The 21,014-nt window shown below is 39.6% G+C and overlaps 1 long non-coding RNA gene across 1 annotated transcript; it reads right to left on the bottom strand.

Moving 5' to 3' along the window:
- Nucleotides 1-16,585: 16,585 nt before the first annotated feature.
- On the bottom strand, nucleotides 16,586-18,159 carry LOC306836056. Its single transcript, XR_013780730.1, has 2 exons — nucleotides 17,896-18,159; nucleotides 16,586-16,929 (listed from the first exon to the last, which is right to left on the bottom strand). It is a non-coding gene; the product is annotated as an uncharacterized lncRNA (long non-coding RNA).
- Between the last annotated feature and the right edge of the window lie 2,855 nt (nucleotides 18,160-21,014).

Genomic DNA, 21,014 nt, shown 5'->3' with positions numbered 1-21,014 from the left:
TCACCCCTCCTGTTATCACCATGACCCGGACTCGGCAAAGAAAGTGACGTTTAGCTTCACACTGAGCGAGCCAGTTGGATACGTTCCTCTAACAAGATGAATGAACATCATTGACATATCCCAGTGGTTTGTGGACTACCAGTTCAGCTTTGGGATGACATTTTGGAAGTAACCATTTTGGGGTTTTGTAGTGAATGGTAGACCGTCGTAAAAAGTGACATGTAGATTTTTTTTAATCCACCCATCTAAATAGCATCCAGGCGAAACAATTAATTTCCTGACCTGCCTACTGTAGGTTTGTAAACAGCCTCAGCAGTCTATGTGCCCAGCATCTAGTGGTTTTAGTGCGACAGGATTTGGCTTAATCATGAGGCTGAGGTTAAAGTTATCCAGCTGGCTAACAATGCCACATTTAGGATGATAAACGGCTAATGCTACTGCAAATTCATAAATGAAATAAACTTCTCCAGTTCAAAGGTGAAACCTGTTTTTATTGGTTTGGCTGATACATTCACATTTTTAAAAATAACTGAGCGGTACACATCAAGGGAGAACATCCAAAACATTTGATGTATTTTTTTCATTGTGAACTTCTTCACAAATCCCTTTAAATATTTTCCATAAGAGCCTGGATTAGCTCTGGTCTCAGAGTGGTATATACAGCATTGGTAATCTACTGGAGGAGTTTAGTGCCCTGTTTGGTATTTATTCAGCTAATCACAATAGTGCCAGTTGGGCCGCCAAGGCTCAGAGATTTAGAGGGAGAAAGCTACATGGAAATGAGAACACAGCTGGATACCTCGCCACCTAACACTGTAGAGGAGTCATTGTGTGAAAGGAATGATGACTGATGAATTCAATATTGTCCTCAAGGCTTTGTTCATTCAAGCTGCATTACACAAACACTGACTGGTGTTATGAATGCTATAATTAAAACAACACTCGAAATGATGCGACTGTCAAGACATAAAACATTCAAATTTAGATGAAATTCAAGCACTCATTCTCAAGAATAATCCACGTACAGGAGTTTGAATTGCTTTCAAACAAAGCAGCTATAGAATTTCTGCAGAACTAAAGGAGGATTATTGTGTTGTCACTGTTAAGCACCAGCATCCTATTGATAAAAAAGTGGCTAAATTCCTACCCTCTTTCTCCCTTTGTGACTCACTGAACAACACTTTTATTCCCCAGTCTATAACTTACCAACAGCAGTATTTCTGTTCAGCTTCCTGCAGGCAAATACATTAGCAGCCAGCAACCTTGTGACAGATTAATCATGCGTACAAAGCTGTGACAGATTCAAATTAGAGGGACAAGTCGGATACATTGACATCACAGGACTTTCAACATGTCAGTTCACTATGCTTCATTAACGCGGGCACCTTAACACATAAACATAATAGTTGTGCACTCCTCGGTTATTCTCTGTGTGCACAAGGTTTTCTGAGACTTCAAGGTTATTAACCCTGCTCTTATCATTGCTGTCTTGTTTGGATCATTTGGCATTAAGGTTGGTGTGGAAAGTACAAGTTATTATTACATTTAGTGGTTTGAACAGAGTTCTCTGTCCAGTGTGTCATCATGGCAGAGTTACGTTCCCTCAAACACAGTGAGGTAAAATGAGAACTAAAAACGGTGAGACTAATCTTTAAATAAGATAAAGTTTCATCAGTCTTTCTAAGCAGCACAATGGGCAATGAAAAGTTTCCAATTCTCTTGCTAGCACAATGTCATCTCAATGAACACCTCATCACTTTCTCCTTTAAGCTTAATGCAAGGTAGGACAAGTCTTTTTCAATTTATTTTGCAGTGTCATCATTTCATGTGCAAAGTCAGCTTGTGGAAATAATGTAGAGTAGGATGGTTTTTAGAATCCAATGACATGATCTAATTTTGGACCATTTTTGGTGATGCGGTAAAATAATTCCCAGCCAGTGAAATTCAGCATCACTGCTCTTTTACACATAACGTACTTAAAACATTTACTGGGTGTATTTCAAAGCCTTTTCTGATGTGCCACCCTGAGAATAAAATAAGGTACAATTTAAATGTAGGATTCAATGTGTAGCTTATGTCTCAGCGTCATTTAAGGAAATTTGACAGCAGCATGCTTCAGCACAAACTTTGAGCAATAGTTTCTGAATAAAGGCTGAATGTGCTTGTTTGTAGTGTAAATTGTAGCAGGGCAGCAGCACTTCACCATATGCTTGAAAATCTGTTTTCCCTGCAAGTATTGTCCAGTATCTGCAAGATAAACACGAAAGCATTATCTTTTGATGTGACACAACTCTAAACTGCAATGACAGGCTGCCTAAAAGCTGTGGGGAGGACTCGCCCTCCAGTCCATTTCTGTCTGTCTCAGCTCATCCTCACACTCTGATGATGCCTTCTTAACAGCATGTTTGAAGTGTTTCCACACACGTACATCGGTTCAACTTTGTCGTTTAACAGTTTAGCACTAATAATTTGGTCATTTTCTCTGCGGTTTACAAAGAAACAAATGCTCAAATAGTGTTGATCTAAATGTCAAAGTTGGTTCCTGTTTCTCATAGAAATGTCCTGATGCAATATTTTGTATCCTGGTGATGGAATACATTCTTTAGCTTGTGTATTTTGATACCTGAGCAATTCAAATATATACTTTTGGAAAACACTTCTTGCTGACAAATTTGAACTTGGACAAACACTACACTCGACACTGTGCATTTGTTGTTGTTTGTTATTGTCAAATGATGTGTTTCCTAAAAAAGTATTTGTCTGGGCATTTCTTTTCTTTATGCATATTAACGGACATCACATTGAATTGTGAGGTTCTTGACAATATCCAGATCCAGCCCTATAGCATAAGCATACCACATTAAAACATTCAGTGCTACATGCTGCAGGACAAATATAGGCTCAGGAGAGTGCACATTCAAGAACCAGAAAGCTCTTTTCTGAGCAAAGCTGTGCCCATGGGACAATTTACAACAGTGACAGCAGTTGTCTGTACTGTTATTTATTATAAAACCACATCTCAACAGCGAAGACTCTCTCTCATTATTGCACACAGACGCTGTTGTGCCCCGTTCAGGAAGGTTGAGGGTAATTGTTGTGGGTGTGGGGTAATCCTTGTGCTTTTCCGGCAATTTCCCAAACCTGATTGGTTTGGCAAAGACATAGAGACACTGCAACGAGTAAGAAAGGACAGGGGGAAGGAAACAGAAGGATGGGAGAAGGATGAAGCATAGGCTGCAGAAGAAACGGATAGAGAGAGGGGGGGGGGGGGGGGGGAGAGAGAGAGAGAGACTGAGGATGGAATAATGGAAGGGTGAACCATCAGCCAGATGGAAAGGAGACAGAAGAAAATAAGATATGAACAGGAAGAGAGAGCATGTGCTATACATGCACATGCAGTGCATGTGAAGTGTGTATCTGTGCTCGTTTGCCCGCACTAGTGTGTGTGTGCAGCAGACTGAGTAAGCCTCCCTTTATTTGCTGTAAGGATTAAGAGGACAGCTTCAACACATGCACATTCTCAGGCTTAGCGCAGTGCCAGACTCCAAGGCTCACACGACTGGGGCTATGTGGAAAATGTGCATACAGGCTACAGACTTGATGGGCACATTCATGTAAATGTATTCTTTGGAGGCTCCACTGCAGGATCACAGGTATAGATAAAGACAGTTTAATATACATACGGAACACTAAGAAGACATACTGTTGACATCAAGAAAGATATGTGATTTGCCTTAATGTCCTGCAGACTTTTCTTATCTCCAATTTTTAAATTGGGAGCTGTAAAAGAAAGTTGACCGCATCATTTCTGATAGTCTCAGTTTGCCTGAGGTAGAGCTGCAGAAAGAGGACGCTGAGCCCAGTTTGATCACACAGGTCAAACACTATCATACCAATTCCCCAGGTTCGAGCAGCTGCTAATCTCAGCTGGTTTGGGACTGGATTATCCAATTAAAAAATCCTGACCCCTGAAATGACCCACTCAGCACCAGCCACAGAGGCACATACGACAGCCACCAAGAGAGATAAAAAGACCAGGATGGGTTTTTGTGAAACAGGTAGATATTGGAGGGGTTTTCAGTAATTACTTTAAGCACAATGTTGGTGAAAAACTTGGCGATATTTCATCTAAATGTGTTCTTTGGAAAAGTTTCATTCATTTCCTTTTTTTCATTTTCTTATCAGCTACTCTCTCTGGTCAAAGTACAGCATATTGGCCCATACATCATTTCCATTTTTCCAGCTCTGCCTTTGTCTGCTGTACAGTTCACAATGCACCAGACCTCCATGCCTGTCTATGCAGATGGTGGGCCAAAAAAACTGAGCTTGGCCAGGCCCAGTTCATAAGAGCCTGGCCAACAGTCTCTCACTGTCAAGCATCCCCCCTACCAATGTTACTGGGGTCCAAATTATCTATAAATAACAGTGAATGAAAAAGCATCTATAACAAAAGGCCAAATTAATTTGTTTGGCAATAATGTTGAGAAAAAATGGTGTTCAACTGTTGAAAAAAAGCTATAGACTACAGCAAATCCTAACACATTATAAAACTCTTTGCCAACGATAAGTTTATGATCAAGGTAATACTGAACGGATACTGGAAGTCACAATGGAATTATCAAGAGGAACGGTGTAGATTTGAATCTTGGTGTAATTGATTAAACATGCTTAAAAAAAAACTGATCACAGGTGAACGCTACTAACATCAAGTTTCTTAAAATTGCAGTGACATCAGCCTATAAAGAAACACTGTATACCATATAATCACTTCCAGGCTGCACATGAAAGTCTTGAAACATCTAGAAACATCTAGAAACTTGTGTTTTATTGAAGAGTATTAGTTCAACTTGTGCACCAGTGCAATTTCCAAATTCCATCTCTTCTTGTTCATTATTTCCCATCGCGTAAGTAGGCAGAGTCAGTCATCTGTCTCCTCGCTGATTTGATCAGAGGAAATTGTTTTCATTTTAATAATCAAAAACCAATTTCGGAAGGCTTCCAGCAGATTCACTCTGATGCTGCTTCATGCCTTCACACTGCACTGATGTTTGTTTACAGTACTCACTTCACAGTGCAGAGACTCACTCCACAAAACTCTTTCAGTCAGTAAGAGACAGAAAGAAAAACTCATGCCCCTGACCTACATATGAGTCATTTGGTATGGCAGCAACTTGTTTACCTAAAATAACACAGATTGGGCCTTTATGTTCGTACATGAAACAATCTATGTTTGTTTGTCTCAACCGTTTTCAATAAAACTGTATTCAGAAGTTATTCGAGTTATTCGTTTTCACTTGTACTACGTATTCTACAAGATAGTAGTAGAATCCTGTATCACTGATGGGAAGTTAGAAATGTGTACTGGTCAGTCTGCCAACACAATACGAATGATTGTGTGTATTTGTCAAAAAAAAATATGGGCAAAATGTGGATACAGTAATTCTAATATATTCTGATCCTCATTTCCATTTTACTCCTCACACATGCAAAGTTCAACGCCCACACATTGTACACTCAGCCCACATATTCAAATACAAATTACAAGTCACTAGGTAGAGCGCCGCCAACGCTGAACAATTCTCAAACACAACATCCCATAATAACCCATGTGTGTTCATTGTTTGACTTCACACTGGACTTATTAGACATTTGCTGGAAACAGCACTACAGTTAGTAATGGCTATGAAAATGATGACCGTGTAATCGCAGACATTGCAGAAATCTGGGATACAGATCACACAATGGGCTGAAAATGTGTGCATTGCATTTGTGAGTATGAATAAACTGAACTATGAAAGTGTATAGCATACATTTTTTTCTAAGACTGGGGACAGAGTGATGCAAGCAGAGTGTAAGAAGAGCTGAGAAGTTTCCTTCACCTCAAAGCATCACGCTGGCTTCTGGTCCCACACCTTCTTGCATCAAAGACGAGTCAAGGAGAAAAGACACATAAGAGAATACGGCCTGGAGCCAGGCAGATTTATCTCTGGTGGATAGTTTTACCTCCATCTTCTGAAAAATGCAAGTTTTAGAAACAGTTAGTACCTTAACAGTTTCATTGTATTAGTAAAATCATAACCATGTGGATGCTTTGTTCACAGCACTGTCTGTCTTCATATTTTGATGCAGATGATCTTGATAATGAGGAGATACACTGCACACAAGCTGAGTGACTTCATTTTTGTTCAATTATATTCTCAAACTAACAAGGTGTTTGGCCCGCATGGCTTCATCAGGTTTGTGTTACAATACAGCACACAGGTGTTTTTAAAGGGTCCAGCTGCACTCAATCAAATCAGCAGCAACTTCGTTTGACTTTCATTTTACTGTCAAGGTCAAATTAATACCAGTTTGATAATCCTTAAAAAGAACGATTTTCCTCGACTGTTTTTTGAAGAGCAGCTCAAATATGAGAATAAAAAGGTGAAACTGAATATATAATTAAAGAGCAAAAAATAAAATAGATTTCTTTTCAAATGTTTCCCCATTAGGACTTTGAACCTTTTTCAAATGGTAGTATTGCAGTGAACAAAGCTGCATGATTTTTTTTTCCAACCTCTGGTCACGACCGGATTATTCCTTCCAGAAATACTTGTGCCATTTCTCCCCGACTTTCATTGAAGGTCAAACTGCTAAGAATGAGTTTCGGTCACCTTAAAAAGCCCAAAAATACACACCAGAGTTATTCTGTCTGTATTTTTGGGGTCAGTGCTTTTATGTGCACAGGTTTTTGGCCCTGAGATAAAGAGAAGCAGTTGGTGGATGGTGAACAAAGGAACAGGAGAACAAATGAATGGAGGAGCTGAATAATTTAATTTGGAGAGCAGAAAATGTCATCTCAATTAGACCGTGATATTCACACACTGAATGGTATGTTCTGAGAAACATAGGTGACCTGAGTCTGAGGGATGGATGAAACGTAAAGAGAGAAGAGATGAAGAGACTGAAAAAGCCATCTGCCTCTTGCATTATAGTGCATTAGGAAGTGCAGACTGGCTCCAGTCCAGAGTGCTGTAGATAAAACAAATCTCAAACACTCATCACTCTCTACAGAGCCCCTTGTCCAATATGACAAAGACACACAAATGTACACAGACACACACCTTGAGAGACTGATAAAAGCATGTCTAGCCCTCCAGCGGTAAGCCCCTATTTGACAGCTCGGAAAACCACATTTACACCATCACAGCCTCTCTCCACCTCTCTCCTTCCCTTCCTGGCTTGCAGAGCTCTGCACAGTATATTTAGTTGGCGGGATGAGAGGAGCAGCAGAGGACGAATCCTCTGATTAATGCAACTTTCATCCCTACTCTAATCCCTGATTTGAGCACCTGTCAAAACAGGAGCTTTCACATGCATTTTCTAAGAACCTCCACTTGAATCACACACGGGAGGCGCATAAAGGCCACGGCATACTCTTTGACCACGATGCGGAGTTGAACACCAAATGACATAGGCTTGAGATTAAAGGCTTTGTAAAACAGAGAAGCTGATTGCATGGATTCATATTCTGGGTTCAATCCAGATATTCACCCAAGCCGTTTCCCCCTCTGACCTTTTTAACCCGTGGCATCATCACGGTTACTTCCCTGCAACACATGGGGTATTGTCACTTTGTGCTGAAGTATTGATGCCTTTATTTCCAGGAGTCCACGCTTCATACACTAACCCCAGGGGGTTTAGTGTGCAGAACCCTGTGTAAGCATGGGGCAAATCCTTGGCTAGGGGGCAGATTAGTGGCAGGTGACGTTGTCAGCTTGGCACAATAAATCTTAGGTGTTCACGACCCAGCTGGCATATGTCTGTAAGTCATATCAGCTTTAGCCTCGCACCAGATTTAGTCTGTCAGCCATGAATGAATCATTGCCTGGCACCGCAACAAGCAACAGTGACGACCGGTCTGCTTTGCTGCCCCCCTCCCCCCATGAACCCTCGTGTTTGACAGAGCACAAGAACGCCAACACACACAGGAGGTAGACTAAATAAACTGCATGTTTTCTGTCAATACAGTTATTCTCAGATTTCTATAGGTAATAAATATCCCCCACCCCCCATGTTGAAGAAGTGGTCTGATACACACAGGGCTATAACCACGAACTTTCAAGAATATCTACACACAAGGACTCCAACTGCTGGAAATGACTGTTTTTCCTACACAGTTGGTGGGTTCTGTTTTTTCCCATCAATCTGTCAGTCCAGAGAGTCCACAGTGTGTTTTTTGTGTATGTACTGTTCTTTGGTGCCTGTTGGATGAACACTAGCGGTGAAATTGCTCACACTTGATCCATGGTCCGTTTGGAGCAGCCCCCACGGTTCAGGCCTCACGCAATCTGCAGATCAATGGAAAATGTGTTGTAGCCCAAAATACAAACTACCGCTAGCTCCTGTGCAGAGACTCAGCATAAAAAAGGGTAGTGTGTTGTACAATGTAGACCCACTATTCAAATCAGATGACGTTACAGTCTTTATTATTTTATATTTTTTATGGTTAGATTTCTCCGGGACATTCACACAAAAACAAGTCGTTAATATTTCACATGCTGCTTCGTCCCATCTCCGTTCACTCCCGTCAGCTATCATGCAGGGATCGACGATTTTAAAAGGATGCAGGTTTTTTATTTACAGTCATATTACAGTTGTGTAGCTTTTCTCAGATTTAAAAGCACTGTCTAAATAACGATAAATTCAGGTTTTATCTTTTTGGTCGATCTGATTTGAGATCAAAATCCGTGCTCCCATCTGAACAATGGAATTTGTGACCCATAACACCACGAGTGGATACAGTGCCGTGAAAAGGAATTTCCCCATGGGGACAATAAAGTCTAAATGAAAACAATCTGCAAATCTGGGGCAGAGAGACCACTGTGAAAAAAGGGGAGAAAATCTCATTTAAGGGCTGATACAGCCAATATTCATCCAACTGAGAAAGTGCAAGCGCCCCTTCTCACACTGAGCCACGGAGAAGCCTCAACAGTGTGCAGCCACAGAATGGAAGGGAGGAAGTCTTTGCACAAATGACCAAATACAGCCGTGAAATAAGAGGCACAAATGCCTTACAGCTGCTGTTACAGAATATCTGGATGACACAATGGTTCCATTAAGCTTATTTATAAAACAGGATTTTCTTTTACTGCCGCAGCCCCAGACACATACCACATAGCAACGTTCCAGGGCCCGCTTTACAGAAACTGCAGCCAATCACTGAACTGACAGATCGACAGAAATGACCCAGAAGAGAGAAACGTCGATAAATAATGGATTAAAAGTTCAGTTCAGACTTTTTTTTCACTTCCTGTTAAACATTTCAGCAGTTATAAAATAAAAGACAATAGCTAATAGAGCTGCAACTGTTCTTTGTCGACCGCGCCAAGATGTGAGACAAAAAGTCATTAATTATTCGTAAAAAGCCGGAAGTGATATTCATATTGCATGCTAGGGGTAATTAACAGAAGGGTCTCATTTCAAAAAGAATTTAAAAAAAAGTTAAAGACCAACTTTATAAAACAGAACTTTTTCTTTTGTCTCCCCTGATTAGGAGCTACAGAGTTTCTAAAGTGGGTGTCTAAACGTGTCAGGTAGTTCTCATGGAGGGGTACAAAGACGAGAGAGGGGGGTTGATTTCATGAGTAAAAACAAGCCCCCGGGCCTCTCCAGATGCATCATCTGAATAAATGAGTCCTTGTAATCAATAAGTCATCTACCCTCTGTGAAGTGTAGCTTCACAATAATCTAAATAAATACACAACACATCCATATACATTCTTGCAAATGTATTCAAACTCATGAGAAAGGAAAACCGAGAACTGCAATCTGTTTATGTTTTTTGGGGGTTTTATTACATCCTCCGAGATGAAACAAGCTTCTATTCACATGAGGGAAGCAGCGGATATGGAGGCGTTCTGTCATTGATACTGATTGTCTTCACAGGAGTTTAGTTCTTATCAAGGTTTGCAGGTAGATAAATAATCTTCTCTGTTAATCCATGCTTGAAATGGATGTTCAGACTAAGTCAAAAATGGCTGTTACTATTCATGTACAGCCTTTACACAATTTTCTATGAGCATATTAAAAGCTCTTAACACTAAAAGGAGGAAGGTAAACAGCAATGTTTTCCTTGATTTAAGATGAATCAAACTCAGTGAATCGAGGCTCATTACCCAGCAGCACCAACAGAAGAGAGGGGGTAACATTAAATGCAGCAGCACATGACATTGAGAGATTGTTAACAGAAAGTCATACATGTGTCATGCATTAATGTAGGAATACAGTATCCTTTAAAACAGGGCTACATGTTATTGATTAAAATGATTATCACAAATACTTAGATCAATATTGGAAACACTATTATTCATTCTTTTTATGTTTTATTTTTAAAACATAATATGTATAAGCATTTCCAGGGCTGGACTGGGACAAAAAAAGAAAAAAGAAAAAAAAAATCTACACCGACCCCTAATACCTCACCAAAAATTTCCCTGAGACTGTGTGATTTATCATATGTCTTTCTAGTTTTCAGATCGGAGCTTGTTCTGCTGGTGGATTCAAATCCAGACCCTTAATGACTGAAATGTAAAAAATCCTGCCGCTTTATATTCAGCTTGCATTCAATGGTGGGTGGGACCTGTTTCAGCTGACCTCTCCCTACTGGTTAGGGTGGTTTCAGGGACCTGGGCCCACATCCGAGTATGCCTGACTGCAAAGTCTAGTTTATGTGATTAGTGTGAACAAAAACTTGGATACTGTGCCTAAGTCCTCTTTAAGAGGTAGTCTCGGGCACATTTGTGGAGGTTTGAACCCAACTTTGCACAAACAAGGAAGTGGAAGTGCTATACAGTATACGACGTAATTCTAAACAGCGCGCTAAACTAAGATGGGTATACTAACTCATATCAGCTGTTCTGAAACCCAAAACTTTCTCATTCCAACTGTCCTAATAAGTACTGACAGTTTTACTGTGACCGAGCATGCTCAATGGCAGAACTCTGAAACTGGAGCTAAATGGAATTCAGCAATCCTTCATTTTTATCACCTGTGCTCATCCTGCAGTGGGAAGTCAAAGCACCTTCTGAAGAGGCCTGTCTGACTGACAGTTGTCACAGCTGCAGGCAGGATTTCAAAATAAAACACCAAAATAAACCAGACTAAGCTGTAAACATGCCAAGACTTATCATAAAACTCAGAAGTCATTCAGCTTTGGTACAAATTTACGGCTGTTTGATATTTATATTCAATATTAGATTTTCTGACAGGTTAACTTTACCAACTACCAATGTGCATGAAAGGTAAATGCTTGAGTAGGTCAAAAGCTCCGGCAACACTTAAAGGGTTTACAGCAATTTATAATATGACCAACACGTTTCGGTTTGTGGTATTTTAATGTCATCTCTCTCAGATTCAGAATGATACCATGGCATAGCTGTGTTTTTCACTACACGGTCCACTTAGACAACCCCTCCTTCCCCCTCTCTCAGTCCTCAGCCATAGTGTCAGCTAATGCAATTTCCTTAATTATTTGAAATACTTCTACCATTGTTGCCTCTGTGACTTACTGTATTATCTGGTGTTTCTGTGACTACCAGGAACACAAAAGTCAAAATGTCACCCAACTCCAGGTTAAATAAAATCATATTCGACTTTGGGTTGTACTTCAAGAGAAAAATGTGTCTTTTTTTTTTTTTTTTTTTTTTTTTTTATAAATGAAAGTACATTGCTCAAAAACGGCCCTGGACAAAATTAATGTTCCCTTCTTTATGGATGAAAGCTTCTTTTCAGCTGATATTTCTCCCTGAAAAACTGTTCGTCACTGATCCACCGGTTGAACCACTTGAGAAGCACTTATAGTCCCTCATGTAGCATCACCCTATAATGCAGCGGCTCAGTGACTTCAAAGCTTCTTTTTTTTTTTTTTTTGCATTTCATTCACCTTGAGTTTGTCAGCTGGAACGTTGCCAGTCTTTTTTGCTGTCTGCCATAGAGATATTTCCAGCCGTGCTGAAGTGACAGCTGCCGGAGGAGCACTGGAATGAAAGAACAGAGGGGGAGAGAAACGGCAAAAGACCGACAGTTTTTAAAGAAGGGGAGGAAGATGAGCTTTTCTGCCGTCTGCTTTTTCGGTTCAAAGAGTCATCAGGTGCAACGAGAGAGCAGTGATCTCTAATAAGGGTGCAGACACCACAGAAATTTGGATGTAGACTTGGTCAAGACTACAACTATATTCTTTTTACCATCTCTCTCTCTCTCTCTCTAGTGCTGAAAAAAGGCATTCTATGGTCATGAATATTTTATTTTCAAACTTCTGAGAAAGAGAAGCGTGCCGTTTGTACTTCTGCTGCTCTGCATACTAACGAGGAGCTTTTCCCTTTTCCTGGAAAAAAAGCTCTCGTGAAGTAAATGGATGTGATGAGGAATGAGGATTAGAGATGGAGTAATGGAGAGGAGGCAGGGGAGCCTCATCAGTGAAATCAAATTTGCGCTCCGTACCACTGATTGAAACAACTTTGCAGCATTAATCTCACTTTATTGTAAAGGTAGCCCAGAGTGAAGGTCCGCGCTGCTTTGCAGGGAAAGAAAGCCTTTAGATGAAAACTCCCACCTCGTAAATCTCTGCAGCTATGAACAGTCTTCAGGCTTCGATTGGGGTCATGCCCGCACTCTGATGTGCACAAGGACACTATGCTCTCACTCTCCCTGTTCCTTCTTCAAGACAGCCATGTTTAAAAAAAACAATATTTAAAAAAATAAATAAATAAAATCAGGACGAGTTTTGTCTCAAAAAAAGGAAAACAAAAATATTCCAAACTTTCAAAAGGACTACATGAACTGTAGTAGAAGATGATTGGGCATTTACTTGTTATCCTTCCAGGTAATCAAAAATATTAAAGCATCAATATCATTGATGTTTTATGAGTCATTTACAACCAAGAACAACCTAATATTCACGCACTACTTCAACACATGTACGTATCATGTGTGAATTGGGGGGAAATAGTAAAGCCATACATGGACAGATGAAACCAAACCAGCTGGTGTTTCCCATACATTAGACTAGAACTGGGTGGGCCACAGGGTCAGTATAATACATTGGCAGATAAGAACATTCAGCAAGCTATTTAAGCAGATTTTTTGTGGATTAAAGCAAAAAATCGGATGGACTTTCGTTTCGAGTTTAATATTGATTCCGGGATGGATCACTTTTAAAGAATGAAATAATTATAAGGGGAACGGAAAGTAAATGTTTCATTTTATAAAAATGTGCTTGAACGGTGAATTTCTTCTACCTGCTAACTTGCTAACTTTGCAGATGAGTCAGTAATGTCATTTTGGACCCTGGTTTTTCCCACAAATGGCTTATACCTGTTACTGTGAAAAATGGAATTGCATGCAAGAAAATCTATATAATGAGTCAAACATGAGACAAAATTCAGGCATTGTGAGAGTCTTAAACCATAAGAATCACTGAAGAAACATTGGTATCAGCAATCTGCTAAAATGTTATTTTAAAGTTTCGTAATCTGCCTCGATTTTCCCCAATCGGTGCCTCTCTAACGACATTTTTTTGAACATAGACAGAAACTCAAATCCCTGTTTACCTTTTAAAACTGTTTTTTTCTTTAGCCAGTTTTCCTGAAGTGGGTGTAGAAAAGGATGTCTGAACTGTCTATCTCTCCTCAGCCTCATTCTCGGTTGAAGGCCATAAAGACCTGATGTTGAGATGTGTTTTTTTGTGCCGAAATGATTTGTTGTGGTTTTAAAAACACTATCAATAAGAGAGCCGAAACTGCTGCAGCTTTATGGAACATTTTGACATCACATTTCTCATTTAGCAACATGAGAACAAAATAGAAACAGTTGCAATGGCTTTTTTTTTTTTTTTTTACAAAGTCACAATACAACTAGAGAAAGGATATTTAAAAAAGCAGCAAAAATAATCTCACTACAACAAAAGCCTTGTTGAAGAGTAACTTCAAGTTTTCAGATGTCAGTTCTGAACACTGCGACACCATTCGGTGCCACTCAATAGCTAACTCTCTTATTTGCACAACATGCGCCACGGTCCGTCTCCGAACAAGCAGCATTGCAACTCTGATCTGCCTTGTTTCAAATGCACACCGAGCCTATTTCTGACAGAGCCCGCTGCAAGCACGCAAGGCCAGTTTATATATACAACACACTTTAACAATGGGGCAATTCAACGTGCTTCACGTGTCAAACTGAGCAAAATAAACCCAGACAGTCCGGCAGTCAGACAAGGAAACACACGTATCCAATTCAATTTCAAAATAAAACAATATACAGTATAGACTGGCAATTGCATGTCCATCACTTAAATCAAACCGTGCCGCTAACAAGACAGCATGGACACACTACGTGGAAATGCAGGTATGGATATTTAAAATTCTAAAAAAAAAAAAAAAAAAAAAAAAGAGAGAGAGCCTTCAGATGTAAGCATTATGCTAAACTCTGAAATTTTAATCACATGAAAGAACTAAGAGTTTCAAAGCCTGCCGTGAGAGAAGCAGCTTGAATTTCTGCTTTCACCCACACCTTTTACTTTGCAATATATTCTGCGTGTTTACTTTGATCTCTACCTTTTTACCTCACATTTATTGCATTAGAAAAACATGCAGGTTCAAAGGATGAATCATTTAACATTCAATCTGAGGGGAGGCAACAGAGGGCACACAAAGTATTTTCAATAATTGCAGACAAACAGCTTCACTGTTATTGTTTTACAATTGTTCAGGTCAGGTCTGAGGCCTCCACCTGCAGCTGAGACTAATACATGTGGTCAAAATGTGTTCCCTCCTGACTCACCTCAGTTCAGTTCTCCTTTGCTTTCAGAAACAGGTGCGACTTCAATTCTGGATTTTACGGTTATGTATAATACAATGCTCAAAAATGTGAAACACTTAAAAAAATGTCCAGAGCGATATTTTTTATTTACCCAAATTAATGAAATGAGTTTTTATCTTTCATTTTTAATAGAGATTTGATCTTTTTTTCTGCACACTGTTTGCAACCTGTCCATCTCATTTCAGAGATATTGAGGGTGTCATTCATAAAACATCCAAGGACATCCCTGTTGCTGCAGTATATTAATGTGTGCGTGTGTGTGTGTGTGTGTGTGTGTGTGTGTGTATGTGTGTGTGTGTCAAGGAGAAGACCAGCGTGGTGCTGCGGAGGCCTAAATCTGTCTCCAACTCTTAATTAAACCCTGGACTCCAGTGGCCCTGACTTATTAAAGACCCGGGGTATGTAGGTAACCCACATTCACACACATACACACACACACACACACACACACACACACACACACATGTACTTACACATTTCTTACAACAGTCCACCTTTAGCTACCAATGATTTAATGCATCTTAATATTTCACCTTCAGCTGCTTCTTAGTGACCCACTTGCAGAGAAATAAATTATTTCCTGGACTCTTTTCGCATTCACTTAAACATACTCAAGGAGATTTTGCAGGATGGCTGCAAAGTGGAGTTAACAGTTTTAAAAATAGTTTTAATGGAATTTGTGCTCTATTAACTGAGAGTACGCACGGGCAAGGAAAGAGGCAGAGAAGTTTATAAAAAGAGAACAGCTTAGCAGAATATGGAACAACCTTGCCAGCTCATGTGGCAACTCTGGAGAAACCGGCAAGAGCTAGATTTTGAAAATATAATAAAAGAGCCACTTTTCCAGAACACATGAACAAGCACTGAACAACTACTGAAGGACAAGACCAAGAAAAAAAGGTTTGAGAGAGGACAGGAGCACAATGTTGTAAATGCTAACCATACTGTATGCACCTACCCTTCCCTTAATTCTTGTGCCACTAGCCCGTTACCTTTGGCTATATGTCTGCCCAGCCTTGTGGAAGACTCCAGTCATGTGCAATGAGTGAAGAGTAAATGTAGTTAAGAAGAGAGTGAGGCCATCAATGCCTTCACGCAGTGTGATCATATTACAGGCCTGTGACAACCTGAATTATTTCTCTGTTCTTGTAGAAGCATGTAATTTATTGATTGCATCTGGGATAAGAAGAGCCCTCGCACAAATATGACATGAAGTGCCTAAAAATACAGTTCCTACCAGCCTTCACCTGAATACATTTGGCACTTATAACGCGGGAGAATGCTGTACAAATTGATATCATGATTTTGCAAAGTCCACATAAATTAAAGAGCGACTGCTGGTGCAGACAAGCCACAGACGCCACATCAGCATGAGCACCATATGTCTGGATCACTTGTGCAAGTGCAACAACTCACTTTCTCCCTCGGAGAAGCACATATTTTAAGACAGAAGAGAGGAATGTGCATGCGTGTGTGTGTGTGTGTGTGTGTGTGTGTGTGTAGGAACATTACTGTAAAATCTGGAACACAAGTCTCACCGGACTATAAGGGACAGACTGGTTTTAAGGGTCTCTCTGCATGACAGTTTCCATTGTGTTCAGCAAAGTCCATAACATGTACTTTCTCGTACCACCTGTTTTCTGGAGTTTGAACTTCGACACTACTATCTTTTATAAAACTGAATGTTGCTACTGAAGTAAATGTCTATAAAGTATTTGAATATAACCAAAACTCATCTGATACGGTTTTAATTTCACACTTCAATCCAGTTACAGGAAAAAACACAAAACAGTATCAACATTCCCATCAGGAAGACATCAATAATGATTCAAATATGTTGGATTGGGATATATTCAAAACACGGATTGCCATATTTCATGCTGGGTGTGCTACTTGCTTGTGCTGCAGAAATCATGATAAAAAAATCCAAAAAGGATTTGGTTTCTGGTTAAATTTTTAAATGCTGGCAAAACAGGAGTGAAAGTCATTAAATATTTGGCTCATCTCGTGGTGTTTTGACAGCAGTGGTTCTGGGACGAAGTGAGAGGGGGAAGGAGATGTAGAAGAAAAGCCTTGCTGTAAAAACAGAGATCATAAAATGTAGCACCGTAAATCAAAAGCAAACATTTAAACTACGGCAGAAAATTACTTGCAGACACAAACTGCTTGTATTATTATGCAATATTAAACAGTTTAATTACAAACTTTTAACATGAATCATTATTTGAACAGAGGGGAAAAAACGTGTGGCAAGTGCCATTGCCAAGACAGGCAGCAGAAACAGACAGCAATACAAAGACATCATTACAAGGTTTAAGAACCTCTGGTACAAGTGAGACCTCAAATTACTTTTCTAACAAAATAAAGGCTCGTTAAATCTTTCCTTCAATGACACTAAAAAGAACTGGCCGCTCAGCATAAATGTGCATATTGTTCAGTGGAAAGATACAAAGCTAGAATTTATCAACATCGAGAGAAAATAGTTCACCATTCATCTCTTTCATCTGGGCAACGATTTTAAAGAACTTCACAGATGGACACAAAAACAAACTCAAGCATCTCTAGCTTTTTCAAGCTGCTGTTTTGTTGTTTTTTTGTTTGTTTGTTTGTTTTTAAATCTCTAAATACGTGGATACAACCCCTGGTCCTGAAAGACATTCATGCTGCAGAAAACTCACATGTAAGCAACAAAACACTCCTGCAAATCTAGATAAGTACTATATATATGTATGCTAAGCTTCATCCTGGCAGTTCTACTCCAAGTGTAATTAGTCAAATTAAATTCAGCTGCAGGAAAACATCAAAGCAAACATCCTTTATGCGCACCAGTGAATCCATCACCATACATCTGTCACAACAAAATGCACTTTCCATCCTAATCCATTTCACTTACACATTAGTCCAACTTGAACTACATACCTCAAAATACACACACACACACACACACACACACACACACTGCCAATTAGCAAACATCACAGAAGTTTGCATCATAAACCAGCAAAACGCAAAAACACAGCGTAACAGGAGCAGCTGTCTTACCTGACACAATGTGTTAGATTAGTTGATTGGTTCTTTCATTAAAGCTGGAGAGTCGGCCTCCATCCCTGACAGCTCCAGAATCTCTCTCAGTCATGCTCACTGCTGCTAGCTGTATATTCTTGCAGTTATTCGCCTACAGCCACCTTATTGCTTTTCTTCTTTTTATTTACTTTGTCTTTGTTTGACTGCAGTTTTGATGGACGTTCAGACGCCCGTTCTGCGCGTGCCTTGATGCCTGCGCCACGTCGCCCTCCTGGCGGAAAAAAAGGGCAGGTATCGTCACGTGACAGATGGACGTAAACAGGTGTTTAATCTCAAAATCAATAATGACCCCTTTCTTGAGCTTCTGTTTTCTTATTATAAATATTCTGGCAGTTTGGACGCATGTCGGTGTGTTACTGCCCTCCACAGGTATACAGGAACTACATTATTTTACAAAACTACAAAAAGTTACAAAAATAACTTTGAATTTTTGAAAACAATATTGTTACATGTAGGCCATGAATAATTGCCTTTATAATCAAGTGGTGGTTCTGAGATTGGCCAAGCAACATTTTAAATGAAAACAAGCAATATCCCAATGTCTGATAATCTTTTAAATAATACTAATTCTCAATTATGCCCCTTTCAGTTTTCCGCTTTAGTTAAATGGCTGACTGAGAGAGGCAAGTAGAATGGAGCTATTGTTAATTCTGTTGTTAACATCTGCACCTTTTCTACTCATCAGCTTTTATTGGTCAGGTTGCTTACACAAACACAAGTAATTTAACTTTAATGAACTGTGCTCTCAAAGGTATAACATTAGTTATCAAAATAAACAAAGACTAATATGTACAAGACTGAATAACATAATGATGCAGTGGTGAGTATAGTGCAACATGAGGTAGAGTGTTTACAGTATTTACTTAAAAAGTGTGCAAATAGATTGATCATTTAAATTGAATAATATATGCGTAGCTTATGACAAGTTTGGTTCCAGAGGTATATAAGAGCGATAGGTCTGACCCTCTGTGACTGTTTAGCGTTCGTCAGAGTGGCAGCCTGGGGGAAGACACTGTTTTTATGTCGGATTGTTTTGGTGTGCAGTGATCTGTAACGCTGACCGGAGGGGAGGAGTTTGAAAAATGTATGTCTGGAGTGTGAGGAGTCTCGTGATGCTACCTGCCCATTTCCTAGCCCTGGACCGGTATAAGTCCTGGATGGGGGGCAGGTCAACACCAAGGATTTTTCCATCGCAGTCTGTGTCTGTTTAGTTTCATATCCAAACATAGCCTACTCATCCAGCTATTGAAATGCAAACATAACACACTTTATGCTTCATAATATCGTCTTTCTATGACGTGCAGCAGCTTGTGGGCTATGAAGAGGCATAAAATGCATTACATTCTATGGAGGCACATTAAGCCTCTTTTTTATTTATGACAGGGCCCCAGTAGACATCTTCACTAAGCAGCAGGCACTGGTGTAATTAGTGACATAAATGATCGCTGCATTTTAATTCAGTGGGCCTCTTTCAAGGTCCTGTTGTTGCTGACATAACAGTAAATTGGTCAAATGTATTCAAGCAATTACAGCAGAATATGTGCGTTTCAAGTGGAATTGCCTCAGTGACATTTAGAAAATATATATAAATACAGTATATTCAAATTGATCAGTAGCCTATTGCAAAAGCTTAAAACAGCTTTGAGCATTCATCCTGCATCCTAATGCAAAGGTATTAAAATCACCCATTCTCTGATGTGTTGTTCTGCAGTAGCCTATATGGCTAATTCATTTCAATGAATTTGAATATAACTTCAAAGTCATCCCTTCTACATAATTTCGCTCTACTGTGTCAAGTTACTGTCAGACACTTCTTTTTTTGTCTGGGTGTGGCCATCCTTAGTTCTTCCCACCTGCTCTTCCTCTTTCTCATTAAATCATCAGCTTTAAGCACATATATACCCCAGTTCTTCAGACATGTATTGCTAGCTCATTCAGTCTATGGGATGCTGCGCCACGGCTAGATTGAATTTCTGTCATCAACCTGCCAGCTTCAGTTCACCAGTCTCTAGATTAGCAATTCAGCCACTCTCCACCTGCCCACCTCCAAATCCTCCAACCAAAATTATTGTCTGTAACTTCATTTATTAACTGACACGAATTGATACACTGCATCTGTGTTCTGCATTGTTGGGTCAATGAAAAAGGAAACCATTGGCATAACAGAAATGGCATTTATTTAAACACCCAAGTCAAAGGAAAAAAAATCTGCTTTTGCATGCAAGTGGACAGTAGTGTATTTCTGTTTTATTCAATCAGTATCAAAGAAAATATGAAATTGCTTTTCTCTCCAAAAATAACCTTTTTATATAGACCGTTAACATGTAAGCAGATTGGCTTTATTACCAACAAAAAAATCAAAACAAGGTTTCAAATGTTTGAATAGATTTAATTAGTTTTCTTTAATCATTGTTAATACAAAAGAGTAATGTGAACAGATGTTACATGAAGCTGATCTCTTCTTTACTTTGTTGGCTAAATTTAGTAGTTAGTAATTAAGTGATTTCAGGGATTAAGTAGAATTAGTGGAAACAGTTGACGTGATTCTTAAAAAAAATAGGGCACATTTAGAATAAAGCATATGGAAGATGGGCCTATAAAACATGTGAGATGATTTTTGCTTTTTCATATAATGCATAGCTCTCAAAGTGCTCATCAATAATAACTTTAGCTCATTTGAAAGGCAAAGTTTGTCTCCATTTCAGGAGTAACACAAACACATTTTAGTATTCATTAAACTTCTGACAGATTTGCTGGCTCCCTGTTTATTTCCACTTTTCTCAATTTAAATTCATTCTCCCCTGATAGCGGCGAGCAGCAGGAGGAGGGAGGACAGAGGAGCATCAAAGGCGGGAGAGAAGACAGTTACGTCCACAGGGGGAATCGACAGACACCCAAAGATGAATCATCTTTGCACTGAGCATGAATTGGCCGTTTATCTCCGTGTGTGTGTCGGATGTGGAGCTTGTTTGTGTCCTTGTGTGTATGTGACTGTATGTTTGTGTGAGTATGTTTAATGCCAGTGCTGGAGGAGACAGCAGCATTTTCCCTGTGACGAGGCCGTGCAGATTGGTGTG

This window comes from Symphodus melops, assembly GCF_947650265.1.
Source record: "Symphodus melops genome assembly, chromosome: 15".
Taxonomy (NCBI): Eukaryota; Metazoa; Chordata; class Actinopteri; order Labriformes; family Labridae; genus Symphodus; species Symphodus melops.
Note: the sequence above shows the minus strand (reverse complement) of the source record. Positions and strands in the feature narration are given on the sequence as shown.